This window comes from Carlito syrichta, unplaced genomic scaffold, assembly GCF_000164805.1.
Source record: "Carlito syrichta isolate Samal-C Ts95f unplaced genomic scaffold, Tarsius_syrichta-2.0.1 Scaffold303796, whole genome shotgun sequence".
Taxonomy (NCBI): Eukaryota; Metazoa; Chordata; class Mammalia; order Primates; family Tarsiidae; genus Carlito; species Carlito syrichta.
In genome coordinates this window covers 978,163-988,357 of record NW_007247892.1, presented here as the reverse complement: position 1 = coordinate 988,357, position 10,195 = coordinate 978,163, and the positions used below count along the sequence as shown (strand labels likewise).

Here is a 10,195-nt window from a genome sequence, read left to right as displayed (position 1 = left end):
TCTCTCTCTCTCTCTCTCTCTCTCTCTCTCTCAGTCTCTCTCTCTCTCTCTCTCTCTCTCTCTCTCTCTTGTTAGCCTCTCTCTCTCTCCCTCTCTTACTTTCTCTCACACTCCCTCCCCCCCCTTTTTGCTCTCTCTCTCTGTCCCCACCACTCTCTTACTCTCTTGCTCTTTCTCTCTCGGTCTCTCTCTCTTTTTCTCTCTCTCTCGTCCTTCCTTGGTTACAGTCCCTTCGTGTAACTGCCCCTTTAATAAATCTCTCAGTTCAGATGGCGTGGAGTCGTTACTGGGCGCCCCCAAAACTTCTTTCAATAGGAACATGTCAAGGTGCAGGGACATGGTAAGGTCCAGGGACATGTCAAGGTCTAGGATACATCAAGGTCCAGGAACACACTAAGGTCCAGGAACATGCCAAAATCCAGGGAGACACCAAGGTCCAGGAACAAACCAAATCCAAAAATGTGCCAAGATCTGGGGACACATCCAGGTCTACAGAAATGCCAGAGTCCAGAGACATATCAAGGTACAGGGACATGCCAAGGTCCAGGTACACACCAAGTCCAGGATTCGTCAAGGTCCAGGGACACACCAAGGTCTAGGAGCATGCCAAGATCCAGGGACATGTCAAGGTCTATGGAAATGCCAGGGCCCAGGAACATGTCAAGGCAGAGACACACCAAGGTATGGAGACATGCCAAGGTCCAAGGACATGCCAAGGCTCAGGCACACACTAGGGTCCCGGCTGCTGCTCCAGCTTCAGGCGCAGCTCAGTTCAGGCTCCTAGAGGTGCCTGGGCCCCACAGAGGCTCCAGGCAGAGGCTTCTGTCTGCTCGCAAGAGGACGGAAGGGAGGCATGACCCCGGCTGCTGCCTGCTGGGGGTAAGGTCCTCCAGGGCTGCTTGTACAAACGAACCAGAGACGGGGAAAAATAAAAGCACAAGTCCTCTGAGCACTTTGTCTTCCGTCCAGCGATGGTTAAGCCTTGGAGAAGACCATCTTCTAGTAAAACAGGAAGGCTCTGCCCACACTGACCTCAGCATCTACAGCCCCAGGGGTACCCACCACATGCAGCTGGCCGCACATCCTTCCAGACATCATGCACATGCACCACACACGTGTGCCTTTGCAAAAAGGTTTGTGTCCAAGTCTGCCTTTGCCTCACTTCACTGTGTTCCCTTCAACATGAGCGTGAACAGAGCCGCTTCTGCGCACTGCCGGCACTCCGTCTCGTGAGGTCCCCCGATCGATTTGACCGACGACACACCCGTGGGCACTTGCATTGCTCCTGCCCTCCAGCAATGGATAGCATGAGAGGGCATCTCCTTGGGGTGAGCATCTGTGCTTGTATTCGTGACTACTTCTGTGGGACCGACTCTGAGAAGCATGTTGCTAGTTCTGTGAGACAAATTCTTGGACGTGTCATGGCGAGTTGAAAGGTAGACAATTTAACACTTGGTGCGTCGGCTAAAATTCATTTTCAGAAGTCTGTATTTGTTTGCATCTGAATGCCCCAGAACCCTCGCCAACAATGGCTAGTATCATTCTTCATCATTGCCAGTTGGGTAAGTTAAAAGTGTATCATTTTAATTTTTGCTTTCCTCATCATTAATGAAGTTAACTTATATTTCCATATGCTTCGAAATTATTTGCACTTGATTTTTTCAATGATTAACAATGCATATCCTTTGCCTATTGTACTATTGAATGTTGACCTTTTTCTTGTGAATCTGTAAGTTGTTAATGTTAACCCTTTGTCTAGAATAAAAGTGATAAATGTTCCCCCATCCTTTTGTCTTTTAATTATTCAAGACACACCAAATCAATTTATCAAATGAGATGCTTTTTACTTAAATATGTTTATCTTTCTTTTATAACTACCACCTTTTGTATCTTGCCCTAGTTCCAGACCCATTCTCCCATATCTGGGTTTGGAACTTTTCTGTGTCATCTTAACACTTAACGCTTTACCACATGGGAATGTTTGGTGCTTGGAATGAGGCAAAGGTCCCGCCAATGATCCCAATGTGACAATGAATGTTCCCACTGGTAGTCGACACTTAGCTCAGGCCTCTTGACCTCTGTGCAAAGGGTGTCTGTCCAGGGAGACTGGAAAGAGTGCTAGCTTCCCTGGAGCTAAGGTTCCAAGAAGCAAGTCAAGCTCCATTGTTTCCATGCCCTCACAAGAGACAGGAAGGTGGAAGTGAGCTGTCTTCCTGCAGCTCCTGAATGTTGCCATCAGCAAGAGAGTTCAGGCGGCAGGCGACTTTCCGGGCCCCGTGGCAACTCAGTCTACAGGTGGCCTTCTGGCCCTGCGTTCTGGCCTCCATTGCCAGTGTTCTGGGAGTCAAGGCGCAACGGTGAATGGGGCGACGCTTTCACGTACCTCCTAACCTCAGACCACAGCCTGGACACTTCCTGCCCAGCTTCCTGAATGTGAGCGCCAGGGGCACAGGCAGCAGCCCCTCGTGTCTGCCACAGCTTCAATGAGTCTCCGGGACCATTTCAGTGGCTCCCGAGGCCTAGCCTGGAACACGCCCTGTGGCCCTCCAGCAGTGCTGTAAGCATCAACTCCCTGAATTAAGTCACTTTCTACTCAAAACACCCAGAGTGACTTCTATTTCCTGTGCTAAACCCCAGCTGACATGCTCGTTGATTTAAATTATCATGTTTATTATGTATTATTTTATTTACATGTGACTCTCTAGAATGTCCCTTCTATTTCATCAATGTGTCTCTCCTTCCATGACACAATATTATTTAATGAGTCCGCATATCTGGTTGAACAAATTCATCTTATTTTTTTCTTTCAAAGTGAATTTGGTTATTCTGGAATATTCCTCTTTCCAACTGAAATGGAGAATCAGCTTTTTAAAAGTGTCTCAGAATATCTATCTGAATTTTGATTTTGAGGAATTATGCTCATTGGTTAGCTTAAGAATAACTGTCATTTTTATAATATTGACCTTTAATCAGAAATGTGTTCAACCTCTTATTTCTTTACGTCATTATTGAAAGGTTTATAGTTTTCTTTACATAGATCAAACCTTCTTGTTAGAAGTATTACTAACAGTTTTTGTTATCGTGAGACACTTTCTCCGATTATATTTTAAATACATTTAAATATAATATTTTAAGCTATAGTAGCAAGAGCTAACATTTATTAAACACCACCTCGGTACCAGGTATGTTATTTATATCATGCTTTCCATGTAATTCAAACACAAGTGAAAATCTGCGGGTTACAAAATAGTCATCTAATAATGCCTGCAACCAACGGGGGTTTGTTTTCCTTATAATCAAGAAGGCTCAAGGTCAGGAAGTGGCTGCTGCTCTTGGCCATGTCCCCACACAAAATGGGTGCTGTTGGGCCAGCACCACACCCTCGTTTAAGGAAGAAAAGGGAAACAGGTGCACGCACCTGTGACGTCTTATGCCCCTCTGGCCAAATGATGTCAGTCAGCGAGCCAGCCCTGTCCCACGTAAGTCTGTGAACGTGTCTGAACCCTGGAACCCCAAAGTGGGTGAGACTCAAGGGTGAGCTTGAAATCAGGTGTGCTCCCTGCAACCCCAAAGTGGGCAAGACGCGAGGGTGAGCTTGCAAATAGGTGTGGTCCCTGCAATCCCAAAAGTAGGCGAGACTCAAGGGTGAGCTTGGAATAAAGTATGATCCCTGCAAACCTCAAGTGCAACTCGAGGGTGAGCTTAGAATAAGATGTGATCCCTGCAAACCTCAAAGTAGGTGAAAGTTGAGAATGAACTGGGATCAGGTGTGATCCTTACAAACCTCAAAGTAGGTGAGACTCGAGGGTGAACTTGGAACCAGGTGTGATCCCTGAAACTCCAAAGTAGGAGAAACTATAGTGTGAGCCTGGAATCAAGTGTGACTTGAGACTCAAGGAATCAGGTGTGATCTCTGCAAACCTTGAAGCAAGCCAGGACCCAAGGGTTAACTTATAATCAAATGTGATTCCTGCAAACTCCAAAGTAAGAGAGACTCAAGGGGAAGCTTAGAATCAGGTATAATCCCTGCAAACCGCAAAGTAGGTGAGACTGAAGGGTGAGCTTGAAATCCTGTATTCACTGCAAACCCCACAGTGGCCAACACTCGAGAGTGAATTTGGTATCAGGTGTGATCCCTGCAACCCTCAAAGTGAGTGAGACTCTAGGATGAGCTTGCAATCAGTTGTGATCCCTGAAAAGCCGAAGTGGGTAAGAGTTGAGGGTGAGTTTGGGATCACGTGTGATCTCTGCAAACCCCAAAGTAGGTAAGACTTGATATGAGCTTGGAATCAGATGTAATTCCTGAAAATTCCAAAATGGCTGAGACTCAACTGTGAGCTTAGATCAGGTGTGATCTCTACAAACTCCAATGTGGGTAAGACTGGAGGATGAGCTCGGAATCAGGTGTGACCCCTGCAAACCCCAAAGTAGGTGAGACTTGAAGAGGAACTCAGAACAAGGTGTGATCTCTGAAAACCTCAAAGTAGGCAAGACTAGAGGAGGGTGAGCTTGGAATCAGGTGTTGGGTGAGTTCAAAGCTGACATTCCCTGGGGTCATGAGACCAGCGGGCTCTGGTGAGGTCCCAGCCTCTGCGCTTGTCTGAGCTCCCTGGCAATGGAAGGCATCTACAGGCTCCGTTTGTCGGACTTGGTGCCACAGGGAAACCATGACAGAGTTGCCACAGCCCAGGAGGCCCCGAGTGGGTTGGTGGTGGCAGAAGAGGCAGTGGGGACCTGGGATGGCTGAGGCCAAGGGACCCAGGAAGGAAAAACATTGGGATCATGCAGGGGTCATTTTATAAAGGGGCGTGGACATCCTCACCAAAACCTGTATGTGGGAAAACATGCTTTCAAATATTGCCGTTTTGTCCAGGTACATTACTGAATTCTGCTATTATTTTTATAGACTTTAGATTTTTTAACATATTTTTGGTAAAGGAAATTTTATCATCCCGTGTTACTGATCATTCCTTTTTTCCCCATTGCATTGCCTTGGCTGGGATCTTTAGTGATGTTGATAATAACTGGTTTCCTGTTATTTTCTTATTTAAAGAGAAGGCCTTATTGTTTCACTGTTAAATGATTAAATGTGTACTGAAAAAGAAGACACTTCAAATACTCAGTAGTAAAATAGATATTTTCCAGTAACAAGAGAGTCTTCTAGTCTCCACCTCAAAGGTTTTCCTTTTATCACATCAAAACACCTACACTTCTGACCACCATCCAGCAAAGTTAACAGGGACATGGATGATACCCAAGCAAGAGTCCTGGAAGGGTCTCCCTGGTACTTTCATAGTTTGTATTTTGCGAACCTCACATTTCTCTTGAGTTCTGCCTACGCACAGCAGAATTAAGACCCGGCAGGAAACTGAACATCATATGGAATATGCTAACACGTGAGAAGTGTTACTGTATTATTGTTCATAATACCATGAATACAAGAAAAGTGGACCACGGCATCTCGGCAAGACCAAGCGCCATCTTTCTCTTGCAGCCTCAGGAAGGAATACATTAACCGGAAACCCATTTCTGAGAATACTGCTGAGTTGAGCATCTTCGCCAGCTCCTGCGTGGCTTTCTTGGAAGACAAAAGCCTAGGGTGAGGGAGAAAGAAGAGAGAAATGGGGGAAGCCCATTAGGACAAGGTGACACGCAGCCAGGCTGGCGACAGCGTCTGAGACAGCAAACTTGCTGTTCAACAGTGAAACACACATTAACACTGCGGGAAGGACACAAGTGTCTCCTGGTTCGGCCCTACCCCCATCATCACACTCAGAATTCGCTGTGCGGTGCGCCAGCCCCTCTGCTCTGTGGGGTCATGAGACCAGCGGGCTCTGGTGATGTCCCAGCCTCTGCGCTTGTCTGAGCTCCCTGGCAATGGAAGGCATCTACAGGCTCCGTTTGTCGGACTTGGTGCCACAGGGAAACCATAACAGAGTTGCCACAGCCCAGGAGGCCCCGAGTGGGTTGGTGGTGGCAGAAGAGGCAGTGGGGACCTGGGATGGCTGAGGCCAAGGGACCCAGGAAGGAAAAACATTGGGATCATGCAGGGGTCATTTTATAAAGGGGCGTGGCCATGTCCAGCATGGGCAGCAAGTCTTGCACTGGGAACCACCAGGCAGCCTGAAGCAGAGGGGATGAGACCTCCAGGCTGTACTCCCCAAGCAGGGGCACTCTTTGGAGGCTGAAGTCTCAGCAGCCTCTGCAGAGGCTGGCTGTCTCCAGTGGGGTGTCAAGTCTAGTTGATGACAGTGTTTCCCTGATGCAGACTGATTGTGTATTGGGTTAATAATAACAGTAAACACCGGCCAACATCAGAAATCAGGCACTTCCTGACCGCCTAATAGACACTTACGCATTTTATCCTCAAAACAGCACGCTGAGACCCACGGTATCATTATTCATGGCTCCCAAAAGGGAAAACTGAGGCAGAGAGCACCTGGGGAAGTCAACTTACTTACTGCCGCAGAGCTCAGAGCTCATCGGTGGTGAAGCTGGGACACGGCCTTTGGGCCTGTGTTTCCACACTGGCTCTCCGGCCTGCTGCCCCACTGACCACCTGGGAGCCTGCTTTTCTGGCATCCCGACAGCACACAGACTGGCAAACCCTCCACAGATGCACGCCCGCTGCCTGACCACACTGTCACGGCCCAGCCTGCAAGTGGGACAGCTGAAAACTCAGAGGCCAGAGGTACAGTCGAGCCCCCAATTTCCAGACTCCTCCACGCACTGACCAAACTGACCACTGCCCTCTCCACGTCCTGCTGCACAAGCTCACAGAAGCCAGCTCCCGTCCCATCCTGGCGGCGTGGTCCAGCCACCCCTGCAGGAGACAGCTCCACCCCAGCCTGGGAGCATGGTCCAGCCATGTAGTTCCTCTGTGCGGGGTGCCATGAGGCGACAGGAAGGCCGCGGACGGCCACACTGCAGTCTTGAAGTGTCAAGGTAAAGTGCAGGGTCCCTATCTGCACCACGTCTTCTGGCTCTTGGTCGGATGAGGGAGTGGACGTTCTGGGAGGTGAAGTGGTCCCCCATGTGAGTGGGCACAGAACACACTGGAGTCCTGGCTTCCAAGTTGCAGCACGGCTCCTTCCAGTAAACCAACCAGTGCGTGGATTCGCAGCAGCATTTAGATAAGCTTTACTCACTGACCTGAACTAGATTGCAAAGCTGACGTGTCATCCATTATTCTTAGTAAGATGATCTGTGTTGGAACGTGTTTCACAATTCTGTATTTCACATGCTGGTAGCCCCGCGAGCTGTGCCCTGGCTGTAAGCCGCCACTGCCACCTTGCTCTGTTGCCGGGATTTTGCAATTTGCACAGGGAGCCACTTCCAGAGTCTTGACCACTTGCAGTGCGTGCTCTTGCCTCCCACCCTCCTTTGTTCTGGCACCCTTGCCCACACACACACCGTTTACTCTGAGTGAATAAAGGTGTTTCCTGCAATGTGTGCTGCCTAAGGCAGCTGAACTTAAAGGCACGTCGTCGCATCTCTGTAACTGCACTTGCAGCATCCTCTTCTTTGCAAAACCCACTTTCTGTCCTTTCCTCGACCTTTTGGAAATGCTCTGAAATGTGTTTAGACCTTCAGCTGCTCTTGCCGGGGAGACCGTGTCACGGGCGCAGAGAGCTGATGTCTTGATTATTAGCCTGAGCAAGAGTCATTTCATAGGAAACACTCCAGCTTCCCATACTCTAAAGCCATCGCTTCTCTGGGGAGTGTTATTTGACCGTCTTCTATTGCCCAATTTCCCACAAAAACCAGTTTTTGAAGAACAAGGTCAAGCACACTGGTGGAACTCTGGCTAAGGGAACCATGTGGCAGAAGCTGGGCCCGAGGAGCAGAGGCTGGAAAAAAGCAGATCTCACAATGCACAGGGGGCAAGAAAGGGGAGGCAAGAGGGTGCCGGGAAGAATAAAGGTGTTCCAAGGGGCAACGAGGACTTGACAACAGGAAAAAGGCCAAGGAAAAAAAATCAAGAAAAAAATCAAGGCCAGACACGGTGGCTCACACCTGTAATCCTAGCACTTTGGGAGACTGAGGCAGGACTGCTTGAGGTCAGGAGTTGGAGACCAGCCTGGGCAACACAGTGAGACTCCATTTCTACAAAAAAAAAAAAAAAAAAAAGAAAGTTAAAGTGAGCTGGATGTGGTGGTTCATTCCTGTAGTCCCAGCTACTTGGGAGGCTGAGGCGGGAGGATCACTTGAGCCCAGGATGTCAAGGCTGCGGTGGCCTACTGTCAGGCCACTGTACTCCAGCCTGGGTGACACAGCAAGACCCTATCACAAAAAAAGGAAAGAAAGAAAAAAAAAGAGAATTAATTCAGTAAATCAAGAAAAAGAACTATAAAAGAGTAAGGGTCATCAACGGTAGAATCATAAAAAGAAAAAGCAGAAAGGGGAGGAAGCAGAGAAACGATGAGAAAGGGCATGGAGAGGAGAAATGAAAGTGCCCAGCTGCCAAAAAAGTGCCGTTCCAGGAAGCGTCTGCCCTGCCCAAACAGCCCGCCCGTGACTCACTCAGGTAGAGCCCAAACCAGCACCCACACACACTGAGAAGCCGGGACAAGGCCTGGCTGCTGCCACACGGGCTCACGTTTCAGAGCCTCCACTTGAACGTCAAGCCAGACTCTTGCTTCGGGCTCCTAAAAGCAGAACTTCTGTTCCTAAAGTCTAACAGAGGGACACGAGGCAGGGGAGGAGCAGGGCCCCACCCCTGAGAGCCCTGGGAGCTGCAGCACTGAGCAGGCCTGGGCCGGTGAGGGCCGAGGCCGCCAAAATCTGTCTAGGAAGAACCCAGAAGCCCAGGCACCCGGCAGAGGGGGAGCTGCCGGGCTCCAGTGCCCCATATGTGTCCGGCCGGGGAAGTCCTGGAGTCTTACTTTTAAATGAGTTGCTTGCCAACACTGAAAATCAGCATATTTTACCGAAAATTAAAACCAAAATATCCACTTTCTTTTGAAAAACCGGAGCCTCAGGCCCATGGAGCTGAGGAGCATTGCCTCCTGGGACAGCCAGCTTCTTGAGAGTCCATCACACACCTGCCTCCTGTGGTTTGGAATAAACATCTGGAGATGCAGGCGGCATCCTGGGGCTCTTCCAGCTCAAAAACGTCTAGGCTGCAGGGCCCTTCCCGCCTTTAGTAAGGAGAGGCCGCTGCTTTAGTCTTCCTGTCCTTAGGTTATAGCTCTTTAGCTCGGCTTAATCAGAAAGCATGTTGGCAATGTGAGGCACCAAAGTCAAAAGTTTTGAGCTGGGCAGTGCGCTGGGTGCGGTGGCAGTCCCAGCACTCTGGAAGGTCAAGGTTGGAAGACTGCTAGAGGCCTGGACTTAGAGACCAGCCTGGGCAACACAGCAAGATCCCGTCTCTAAACAACCATAACAATAATTTGTTTAGAAGAATGCCGCGGATTGTCTTCTGCTAGTAATCCTCCCTGTCCCACCCCACCCCCAGCACTGAGAGGGACAGCTCACGGAGTGCAAGAAAGTTTTAACTTGTCCTTCAACCAGAGCCCCTCCCCCTCCTCCTGAGACCCCCAGCTCCGCTCCACAGCAGACACACGCTGAGGGCGCAGCGGAAGCCTTCCCACCCAGCCTCATGCGTCTCAAGTATCTTAGGTTTTATGCTCCATTGACTCGGATTACTCTGCAAATCCTTGCCTACTCTCTGAGTGTCCGGGGTGTGACAGCAAACGGTCGCTGCTCCGGTCCTGGGGACAGACCCATCATCTGGTTGCTTGGCGGTTTCCTAATCACCAGGAGGAGCTCAAGAGTTATTTTCTAGCCGAGCCTCAGCTACCTCTTACCGTCCTCTGATTTCCAACCTAGATACTCATCAGAAACGATGCGCAAATGTATCACAAGCACGATCTAAAGCCTCCAGGTGACCCCAGGAGCAGCAGGTTTCCAAGTTCAGAACCAGAACAGTGTCCAGACTCAAAGAAGGCTTCCACCATCACCAGTGGGGCGGCTCCACGCACGCTAGCTACCTCTCCGGAAGGTCAAGTTCCCTTTATACGAAGACGTTCAACCTCCCTTCTTCAACGGCTTTGGAATCCCACGAAATCGCTCAAAAGGCAGAACAACGTGGAGACCACGTCGTGGGGGGACGGGGGAGGCGGCAGGGCAGCTCCGGAGTTCCGCCGGGCTCCCAGGCCCCACGGACGGGCGATACCTGTTTCTCGCCGCGGCC

General features: G+C 49.8%; 1 long non-coding RNA gene across 1 annotated transcript; it reads right to left on the bottom strand.

Annotated features, from left to right (window-relative positions):
- Positions 1-5,116: 5,116 nt before the first annotated feature.
- On the bottom strand, positions 5,117-8,058 carry LOC103261599. The gene is made up of 2 exons (XR_504369.1): positions 8,017-8,058; positions 5,117-5,594 (listed from the first exon to the last, which is right to left on the bottom strand). It is a non-coding gene; the product is annotated as an uncharacterized LOC103261599 (long non-coding RNA).
- Positions 8,059-10,195: the final 2,137 nt, after the last annotated feature.